Source organism: Rhyacophila brunnea, unplaced genomic scaffold (genome assembly GCF_057557595.1).
Source record: "Rhyacophila brunnea isolate RB1 unplaced genomic scaffold, BYU_Rbru_1.0 scaffold_5, whole genome shotgun sequence".
Lineage (NCBI taxonomy): Eukaryota > Metazoa > Arthropoda > Insecta > Trichoptera > Rhyacophilidae > Rhyacophila > Rhyacophila brunnea.
The window spans coordinates 7882308-7894671 of record NW_028233170.1 but is presented as its reverse complement, the minus strand read 5'-3'; the positions used below and the strand labels follow the sequence as shown (position 1 = coordinate 7894671).

The 12364-nt window shown below is 32.5% G+C and overlaps 1 protein-coding gene across 2 annotated transcripts in view; it reads left to right on the top strand.

Annotated features, from left to right (window-relative positions):
• The window catches only part of Ac3 (Adenylate cyclase 3), a 402870-nt gene that overhangs the window by 175570 nt on the left and 214936 nt on the right, over positions 1-12364 (top strand). The window lies entirely within an intron of this gene.

Here is a 12364-nt window from a genome sequence, read left to right as displayed (position 1 = left end):
CTACCGTCGATAGCCGCCGATAGCAGCCTTGTGTATAGAATAGAACCACTGGTATCAACATCGTGCCAAAAGAAAAGTATCATTACAAAAGTATCGAAGTATTAGTCAAAATATATCAATACGTTTTTGACGGAATTAGTCACAATACGAATGACGTAAAATGTAATAAAACAGAAATACATAAGTACAAAAATAAATACAAAAGCCAATCGCCAATAGTAGCTCAATTTTTAAATCGCTTCAGTGAGTATTAAAAAGCCATTAGTTAAAATATGTCGCAATTAAGTATGACTCCTTTAGCATAGTGCTTTATGTGCGTGGGCGCGATAACCGAGAGATGCAGGTTCGATTCCTGCGGGGTGTCTTACTTTTTTCAAAAAGATTTTTTATTGTTTATAATATATTTTCTCAGAAGTGTTTCCAAAATTATGTGTGTTCAAAAAGTAATAAATTGCAGATTTTTAAATTAGCTCACCACCCCAAAAAAAGAAAAATAGAACGCAAATTTATCCAATGACAAAGTAAATAATATATTATGTATATCTGTTTGCTGTAATTATGCATATAAGAGATAAGTTATTACATTGGCATTGAAAAAACGAGAGCAACCCCCTTAATGTTTTGATTTATGTTGTTTTTCTTTTTTTACATTCAGATTTTATTTAATTCTTTTCTGTATCACGTTTTCTCATACAGAGGCAAAGGTGTACTTATGTATATGATAAAATGTTATAACCGTAATTGTAATACATCCAAAAGTTGGTTGTTTATAGACAACATAAAAATAATAGCTTCCCATTACAACCGAGACGCCTTATTGTAGGAAAAGCATTACATATACGATACATAAAAACCTATATTATATGTAATGAAACATTACAACCGCCACGTTTCTACTTTTTTCTTTTTCGCAAGAGGAAGCAAACTTTTATTTAACTTTAGCTAACGTACAAGGGGTAGATTTATCTGAAAATTGCTGAGTAGGCTAAAATATTTGATATCGAGACCAAATTATAGAAAGTGAGTAAACGTTTTTTCATTATTTTTCAGCACACTTTCAGGATTTATTCTTGGAGTGAGCTAAAATAAAAAATATGGAAACAAAATTTTGACTATCTTATTAACCATCTACGAGTAATTCATCATCATTTATTGTATTGATAAATATATTTCTGGATGAAAACATTTTCAACTCGATTCCATTATTATCGGTCATGTCCGTTACGATGCCATGTATTTCCGGAGAACTTAATTATTCCGTCGATCTATTACCCTATACCTATATTAATTTCGAATGTTTTCTCCTCAAGGGGGGACATGCTCGTCGAAGGTCTAAATTGAGTTTGTATTGTATTTTCAAACCATGATCCTGGACACTCCTTAAACGTTGTAGATAATCTATTTATATAATTTTGAAGCCTTATTATCCTTTATAGTTATTTTAAACATTTGATGACTGCATAAAGTATTTTTGTTACATAAAATAGTATTCTTTTAAACCTCTCGCTCTAATATTTTAGAATATAGTCATATTTTGGTACATAACTGTGCAGTGGTATTAAGATTTTTTACGTTTATTAATTTTTAAACGCATTTATGAAACCATTGGTATAATTTATTACGAGATAATTTTTGTAAAATATTCACGATAAAAAATTATATTGATAATCTCTGTGATCCCAAATTTGACAAGAATTAGGCATTTTATTATTAAAAAAATCGGCAATAATAACACATTTGAAGATGATTCTAAAGATATTTATTATAAGCTATGTCTTTGACCATTCAAGTGTGATAAACATCTTATGAATAATGATTGCTTCATAATAATTATTGACCTAAGAATAAGATAGTGTTTTCTTGAAATACGCCATTTCTTTTGTCATTCCCTAGTAGTTAAGCTACAACATACGGCCGTAGCCATAAATTGACAAACTATAATTAAAGTAGGGAGTAAAATTATGTTAACGCGCGTGTTTGAACATGTACCTAACCGATTTTTTTTAACGGTACATGTTCAAACACGCGCGTCAATATCATTTTACTCCCTAATTCAATTTTAGTTTGTCAATTTGTGGCTACGGCCGTATGTTGTAGCTTAACCACTGGGGAATGACAAAAGAAATGGCGTATTTCAAAAAAACACTACCTTATTCTTAGGTCAATAATTATTATAAAGCAATCATTATTCATAAGATGTTTATCACACTTGAATGGTCAAAGACATAGCTTATAAAAAGTATCTTTAGAATCATGTTCAAATGTGTTAATCTTGCCGATTTTTTGAATAATAAAATGCCTAATTCTTGTCAAATTTGGGATCACAGAGATTATCAATATAATTTTTTATCGTGAATATTTTACAAAAATTATCTTGTAATAAATTATACCAATGGTTTCATAAATGCGTTTAAAAATTAATAAACGTAAAAAATCTTAACACCACTGCACAGTTATGTACCGAAATATGACTATATTCTAAAACATTAGAGCGAGAGGTTTAAAAGAATACTATTTTGTGTAACAAAAATACTTTATGCAGTCGTCAAATGTTTAAAATAACTATAAAGGATAATAAGGCTTCAAAATTATATAAATAGATTATCTACAACGTTTAAGGAGTGTCCAGGATCATGGTTTGAAAATACAATAAAAACTCAATTTTGACCTACGATGAGCACGTGGGCCGTTAAGTGTATTACAATCCAAAAATTATTTTTACTTTAGGTTATGTTTTATGGCCATTTTGATTGAAGTACAGTGTTTTCAAAATTATTTGATATCGCGTAAAGTATACGTTATATAACTTTTTTTACTACACTGGCTTCTTTGCCTGATTTTCTAGCATACAAATAAATCAAATGCTATTCACTTATATTAATATAATATGTAGTACCGAATAAAAAATAAATAGATAATACCTATATGTAAATTTTTTTTTTTAGAATAATTATATTACATCATTTTCATCTTAGAGCCGGAATAAAAAGTTACGAAGCATATAATCTACCTCTCTTTTTTATTTTGTTAAATTATTCCTTTTTTCGTTCTTACGAGTACATAATATTATTATGCTTTATGACTAGCTGATAGTTCGGTAGTACGGACTGCACTTTTAATGAGGGTAGATATTTTTCATATACATTTCATATACATTTTATAATAGTCTGGACTCCTGTTTCCCTCGCCGGCTCGTTCATCTACCGAAGTACTCATATCCTAAGTGGTTTACGCCAGAAATTATTTATAATCTAAGGTCAAAGGCATATTATCATGCACTGTGGAAAAAACATAGACGGACTGCAGATTATAGTAAATTTTCCTGTCTTAGAAACTCATTGAAGTGTGACATCTCTTCGGCTCACAAATCATATCTAACGTCGATTGGTCGAAATATTGTCTCAGATCCTAATTGTTTTTGGAAATATATTCATTCGCTTAGTTCCAGTAGTACTACAAAAGACAATGCCATGATGACGTTGAATAATGATCCTATAGAGAACCATGTTATATCTGATGCATTTGCTAAGCATTTTGAATCACTTTATAGCTCAATAGAACCGCTACTTGACCCCGATTCTGCTGGTCCTTCGTCTGCAACGCAAGATATTCAAATCTCAGCTTTTGACGAGAAAGATATGGAATATGGGTTTTCAAATTTGTCTCCCAAAAGTTCATTTGGTCCAGATGGCTTGCCACCTTATGTGGTTAAGGGCTGTTACGAACATATATCCTTTCCGCTTAAACATATATTTAATTTAATCATAGCATCCAGCACTTTTCCTGATGCATGGAAAATAACCCGCCTAAGGCCGCTTCATAAAAAGAGATCTAGATCAGAGATCTCTAACTATAGGCCAATAGCAGTTCTTTCGGCTCCATGTAAATTATTTGAATCGATATTACATATAAACATCAACCGTCAAATAGACTCTCGCCTCTCCGATTCGCAGCATGGTTTTCGACTTAGGCGGTCCACAGTAACAAATCTTATAGTGTATAATAATTTTATTTCAAATTCTATGGATAAGTCAATTCAAGTTGATTCTGTGTACACAGATATTTCCAAGGCATTTGATCGTGTTGATCACGATATTTTATTACAAAAGCTTTGTACATTTGGAGCGTCATATAGTATAATATGTTTTTTTGCTTCTTATTTGAAAAATCGCCGTCAATTTGTTGATTACCATGGGAATGAATCGCGGATTTTTAGAACAAACTCTGGTGTTCCTCAAGGTTCAAATCTTGGCCCAATTTTGTTTTTAATATTTTTTGATGATATTGTCAAAGTTATAACCAATTCTTCTTGTTTGCTATTCGCAGATGATCTTAAACTTTTTCGAACTATTGAAACCCCATTATGCTGTGCGATGTTGCAGTCTGACCTAGATGCTATCTCGCAATGGTCTATCTTAAATAAACTTGAATTCGCTACCTCCAAATGTAATATTATTTCATTCAATCGTTCAAGGCACACCTTATTGTTCCCATACACATTGTCTGGTATAATATTGAGTAGGGTAACGGAGATAAAAGATTTGGGAGTATTGTATGATACAAAGTTCACTTTCAATCAGCATATTCTTAACATCAGTACTAGATCTAGCAAAATGCTTGGTTTTGTTATGAGGGTTTCAAAATCATTCGAAAACGTCCGAGTGCTACGTACATTATACGTATCATTTGTGTTGAGTATTCTTGAATATGCCAGCATTATTTGGAGTCCTAATAGGTTCATGCACACAATTAAGCTGGATCGAGTCCACAATAGATTTCTTAGATTTCTCTACTTAAGAACATACGGGTTCTTTCCTTATGATAATGACAATAAAATGAATTTCCCGACTCGTTTTCTTCTGGGTATGCTATCAATGCAATCCCTGTCTACCCGAAGAGTGATTGTTCTTTTAAAGCATTTCTTTTTACTTCTTCGTGGGTTCATTTACAATCCGCATATACTGGCAAATATTAATTTTCATGTTCCCACCAATATCACTCGCAGCTCCACGGTCTTCAAGATACCTCGTCGCAGGACAGATGTTATGTTTCATGATGCTGTGTATCGTGCAATTAGCTTATTTGATGGCACCATAAAGGTTGATTTGTTTTTTATTAATTATATAATGTTTGTAGACGTTTTAAATAGGATAAATTTATAATTGTATATATTATCATATTTCTTTAATATTTACACATGCTGTCTTTTCCACTTTCTTGTCATATTAGTTGTTATTTGTAATTAAGATATTTTTATATATTTGTATGTATTATGTATTATGGCGCATTGGCCAAAAGCTGTAATGCCGTAATACTCTTTTTTATAAATAAATAAATAAATAAATAAATAAACATTATGATTGCGAGAAGTTGAAAATATAATTTATAGGGAATGGGAAGACTGGACTCCGGACAATTGGACGCCGCACTGTCGTAGACACGTATACAGAACGTAGACGAGATATTTTAATCAGTTTCTATCTACTACTTAGTAGTTTTAATTCATTTTACTCTTAACATAATGTATTCTTTATTGCGGATTGAGAATTACCATGCCTAAGGCTTTACATAAAATAAAAATCTATTTTTTCGTTGGAACTTAAACATATGCACGATTAAATTATTATTTACGTCTGCATATTTACATTCTCACCAAGTATTAAATCATAATATATCTAATCATTTAAATTTAAATAATAATATTGAATATTTTTTTAATGTACTTATAAGTACCTAACGTCTATTTATTTTCGAATTCTGTGGCGTCCAGTTGTCCCGGTGCCAAATCGTCCTAGACCCGATTTATATTACAAATGTATTGATCCATTGCTGGATGAAGGCATCTCTTAGCTTCTTCAACTATCGATTCCTAGTTCTTCATTGTCGTACATCCAGTGGCGGCTCGACGACTTTCTAGGTGGTGGGGTTTAGCCATTTATTATTAAATATACATACCTACCTACTTTCTTGCATTATACATTATATAACAAAATACTTATAATAATATGATATAATATAATGAGAAAATGAGTTATTTTTCAGAATAAATAAAATGATTATCTAAGTCGTCACTAAATTACAAAATCAAAAGCGTGCTTAAAATATTAACCAAATTAATACCATGGGGTCATTTGATTCGCTCCCCAGTATGATAAAATAAATTAAATAGTTAATTTAATCATGTAATTAAGTACCTGTGTATATTATGACAGTGATAAAATATCGAACGTGTATTTTTGACATAACGATTTGGGGATGGTCCCTACGAACCCTAAGGCATAAAGCCCATTGACGCAGCGAGTGCGGCGCTCGCGCAAAATTTCTACAAGTGGCGCGTAAATCATCGAAAATACAACGTAATCAAATACGCCAGCGCACACTGGACTTGACGATGCCTTGCGCCCCGCCTGCCGCATGAGTCACCGTTTTTCGCTTCTCGGCGATACGATTTAATGAAAATACAAAGAAGTCCATTCATTGAACACGGCTACCAAAATCACGCTGCTCGAGGCGTCGTCGATCGACGGGCGAGAAGCAATTATTTAATAACAGAGATCTCTTTGTTTAATTTTATCCCGTGTCCTATATTTCGCTGGTTGAATAATGTCATCGTAAATATTAATTACGAGCCGCGAAATAATATAATATTTTTATTGCTTTGTTATGAGAGACGCTGTAATAATAATTATTTTGTGCTGCTTGGGCCGCTTATTACATAGATGAAGGGTAATGCGCGGCTAGAGACGTGTGATTATGGTTATGAATAAATGCTTCATACACCGACTTCGCCCGCTCGACGCGTTCTATGGGCACTATCGCTTAAGGTAGAGCCGCCCCTGCGTACATCTATCGTACTTTATGAGTTAGCCTATCCAGCAAGGCGTCATTGTGGTCGTTTACTACCACTGTATGACGGATTTTTTTGTCCGCCTGTTGTCTACTCACCAAGTAACACGATATCCAGCATATTGCGATTTCATATGCTTAGCAACCTTTATCACAAAGCGTACTCTTGTCTACCTTGTTATACTAATTGATGTCTTTTGTGGTCTTGCTGCGTCATGCCCAGTATGCACCTCTACATGACACGCTGCTCTACACATACTTTTTAAATTTCTCGTGCATTACGGGTCCATGTGAGTACCAGTAGCACAAATTAATTGACACCACTTTTGGCCATTAGAATAATATCTTCAATAGTGACTTCCCGTTGTCTTACAAAGTATACAGTTAATTACCTCTTGGCCATATAAATAGTCTTAGCATCAAACGGAAAAAAAACATTTGTGTTCTACAAGTAGTCAGGCGTAAAATTGTGTTGATATATATAAAATACACATATAAAAAGGTAGGTTTTGACACGTTGATCGCCATGGGGGTCACCGGTGACCGGCAAAGAAGACCTGCGTAGAGTTGTTCTACAGCGCCGGCGGGTACGCGCGCAGTGCATTTTTCGATACGCGGTGACCGGCATGGCCCTTCTGTATATTACTGCCACTTGGCCTGAAAATATGTCTTCCCAGTCACAAAATATAGGCTCACTAATGTAAAGAATGTACATAATGAAAAAAAAAGTTTTCCTTTTAAATTTTAAATGTGTTTTTGTTGATATAAAAATAAAAATTAAATAGATTATAAAAATGTAAGTTATAAAAAATATGTAAATAATAAAAAAATAGAATAAAAAAAATGATTATAATGTATGTATACGTATATTTCCAGTTTATGTGTATCCAGGTATTATACTACCCAATTTGAAAACTTTTATTCCGTATTTGTGCCTTTTCTGTTTATTATACTATCTAAATCTAAATATAATTCGACCGCGAAATGGCACCATGCTCTCGTCAACACATATGGACAGGTGACCGGCGAAGTGGCCGGCCCGGCGCAATAGAATAAATTAACTTGTTGGCGCCGCGACGGACACGCCATGTGGCCGGCACATCATAAAAACCAATATTTACGTAAAAAAAATCATCAAAATGAAAAAACATTATATTCTTTCATTACCTATCAAATAATACCTTAGAGACAAATAATCATTTTTTAACTATTTTATGTAAAACTAGTTGGCGATCAATGTGTATAATCCCAGAAAAATTATTTAATCCTGAGATTTTGAGATAAGTAAGTATTTACAATCAAGATTTGGCATTTTCAATTCTTCTCTTACAATACCTTTGGTCTACAGTAATTTCCAACACGTTCTCTCTTACTCTAGCACAGTGGTTCTTAACCTTGTTGGAGGTACTGACCCCCACCAGTTTCATATGCGCATTCACCGAACCCTTCTTAATTGGAAATATAAAATATGATTTTTTACAAATTAAAAACATAGGTAGGTATATATTTTACTGGTCCACAAAATGAACCGTGCATCAACATCACTGTGTTAAAAAAACAAAGCCATTAAAACGTGATTTTCACACAAAAACAAAAACATGATAATGAATATTTACTGCAAATCAGTGTGACATCTGCTGTTGCTTTTCAGAGACCAGTTCAGAAATGCGCGGCTTCACCTTGGCAAGTGCCAATCTCATGTCATTTTCGCAACAAAGTCTGTTTCTTTTCTTCGTTTTTATGTCCAGCATCCTCGAAAAGGATTGCTCGCAAAGAGGTGTTGTAACAAACGGTATGAAAATCTCCAGAGCTTTCTTAGCAATAACAAGGTACATGGTACATTACCATTTGTTTTCATTTGATTGCATCGAGGTATTCATCATTCACATCTGTTGTCTCACCTCTTGTCTTAATCTCCGCCGAACCCCTGAGACTGACTCACCGAACCCCTGGGGTTCGATCGAACCCAGGTTAAGAACCACTGCTCTAGCAATTCAGAGAAGCCGTAGTATTTTCACATTTTGCATTAGACTTAGATGTTCGGTGATTATTTTTAAAACTAGTATAATTTATGTAGACATGTCTAGCTCAACTGAGACACATCAGTTTAACATGTATTGTTAGCCTGGGTGCATTATAAATATATAATATACATCTCTTTACTGTATCTCATTCTTCAGACATACATATCAAAAATTTTCCTAACAACATTCTTTTCAAATGAATCTAATATTAAATTTTAACTGTTAACTTCTTTTCAAATGAATCTAATATTAAATTTTAACTGTTAACTTAGAAATAGCCCACGCTTTACTGCAACACATACTTACTGATTGCAGTATTGGAATTTACAGTCTTTTTCCGGTATTTCTGTGGAAATTTCTGCACTTAAGCATGTACAATAATGAGTAATAAGATTGATTCACTGCTGTTTAACGTAGCTGCATTTCAATATGATGTATATACTATAATATTGGATCTCAGGTGTGTAAGATATCTACTGTTTGAAGTTGAATGAGTACATGAAAATTGTTTGGCTCATTGTTATCCTGTCTGTGTCAGTATTTTAGTTTTGAAATAAGCTAAATTTTCTTTTTATCCATCATTTTTATTATTGTTAAAAAACTTTGAGATTGATATTATATAAATTTATAATTTTTAAAAAACTATTTCTTTTATTCAAATGAATAATTCACAAGATTTTAATAATGTAACATTCCATATATTGAACATACATATCATGAAAACACATGTACCCACTAAAAAAAACTACATTTGAAAAAAATACGAACCTCGACGGGATTTGAGCCCGTATAACCATTGGTGTCGCGCCAATCTGTGCATTAACCACTTGTGCAACGAGACTCTTTTCTAATAACGATAATTTAAACTAGTAGGTTATACATGAAATGCTTATCAAATTGCGTTATTATTAACTATCGGTTTTGTGTATTAAATCAAGGAATATTAATTACCTCAATTACTAACCTAGTGGGTATATATATGAAGTATTTTCAAGTTATGTATGTTCAAATTTCTAATTATTTCATACATTCTAGGTGTCTTTTCATAACGCCCAGAATCATTTAATAAAGTTAGTGTAATTCTGGATAACTATTGTCATTAAAGTGTACGCCGAGTACAGAGTAATATTGTTATATTTATGGCCGCCGAGTGAATTTATTTGAATTGTTTAAAGTGCGTGCCTAGAACCATTGAGGCAAAATTCCAGTTCGCCGTTCGGGTAAATAATAGCCGCGCTCTCCAATTTTAACAATTCGCTTTGTTTGAATCGGATAGATTTATAGTGCTTTAATATTTCATTAGTAATCAACATCTTGTGGCCATCAAAACGCCAGTAGTCGCGAAGCAGAGTTGATATCAACGCTCATGGAGACTCCCTTTCAAGTCGTACAATGTCCACATTCAGTTTTGGTCAAGGATCTTAGCATGAAAATGTGTGAAACATAGTACAAAAGCATCATTATTTTCCACATGCTAATTAGCGGAAGAGCTTTCGATATTCTATGAAACCATCTGCTTGATTTTTATAGCGGCTACTTTAAAATAAAATACAACTACATAATATCTTCTATGATAATGCGTGTGACATAGAATAATATGCGAAATAATATGAACAATAATGCAACACTCAAAACGGGCTGCTCCTAATGCAGAAGGTTATGGAAAATGAAGGAAAATTATTAATGTTAAATAATTAGAATGTTAAATCTTTTTCTTAAATCGAGCTTCAATATTGGCACCATACTTAAACTAAAATTTGATATAAATAAAAAGGATTTCAAGTTATACATATTTTTATTAAAATGGATGTTTTTTTTTTAATAAATATAAAAACTATGAATGAGTCAAAAATCTACACAGTGAAAAATTGAAAACTTAATAAACTTAACTTTATTTTATGGTCATATTTATTATTAAACTAAATTTTAATAATAAATATGACCATAAAATATAATGTAATAATAACGTAACCGTGGACATTACACAACAAATTCACATTTTTTTTTACAATTATTGTAAGTTTATCTTTGACTTAAAAAAATATTTTTCTTTTTATTGTCTTCAGATAAGTACATATTTATTAATTAATATAGTTGAAATTGTAAATTATCAAAAAAATGTCTCAAATTGCAAGCTTCGTATTTTTCCGCTAGGTGCCTCTGCTGGTATAAGGATCCCTCTTAAATCTTGTGAATTATTCGTTGAATAAAAAAAAATTGTAATTAAAAATTGTATATTATTTTATGTCAATCATATTGTGTGCGTTACCGTGAACTAGTGTAATTTATTAAGCACATTATAGGATTATGTAATTTTTGTCCTTGTCTGTTCCTACGAGGAACGGTGAACGAACGGCGCATAGTTTTATTTCACACTGCACACTCCAAATGGAATACATGTACCAGTATTTCACACATTCCACACACTACTATTATAATACGGTTCAGAGACGTAGACATTCACTATGAGTAATTCCTAGTTATTTTGTACCATCTGCGAGAATGGCATGTGGAAAAATCGCTCCAACAATACATTTTATAAACTCTTTGACGGGTGTGACGTTTTCAGATGTATCGTAATCTAATACCTGTGAATAGAAGCACTGATGAAAAAGCTTATGTTTAGTGAACCAGAAAGAAACTCAGAATGCGAGAAGGTCAGGGCATCTTGGTGGAATACAGAGTATCTACTGGGTATAATGAAATGGAGTTAAAGAGTATAAGACTGGGTAAAATGAAGGAATCTAATTGAAATGGCCAAGGTTCACCACGAATTGTAGAACACGAAAAGAAGGAAAACAACAAGGAGATCCAAATGCACCGCCTAGGGAGATTTAATTTCTCTAACTCTATTTAAATTAAAAATACAGATAATCAATGAATACTTATATTGATATACTATATCCCAGTGGCGAAGGGTGGAGGTAGGCTGTTAAGATCCGATATAAATAGTGCATACTAAACTTTGCCAGTCATTCGTATTGGTTTTTAAATTCTAATGGATTTAAGTTTTGTACTATTCCATTTAAGTCGTTTTTTGCGACTACTTTATTGTATTGATTTATTATATAAGCTGGAGATAAGAGTGTTCGTTGTTGGTGTGTGTTTGCCTTTGGTGAGTATACACGGCGCCTGAAGATGCCGAAAAGCGAAACCCGGGCCGCAAAAACGACTTAAATGGAATAGTACAAAACTTAAATCCATTAGAATTTAAATTCAAATTCCATCAAGTACCTTCAGTCGATAGTATTAGTATTGGTTTTTATTAAAAGACTACAATATGTAGACAGTGTTTATAAGTTTTTAAATTTCAATTATACCCTGCCTAATCCAAACCATTGTAGATACTAGTCAAAAAATATTCGCTTATCTATAGAATATCTAAAATTATGCAATTAACATAAATTAAGATATTTTGCAGATATAAGAATATTTTTTATCGGTTATGGTTTGGTCGGATCGCCCACAACATACCAAAACTATTATGGTTTGGT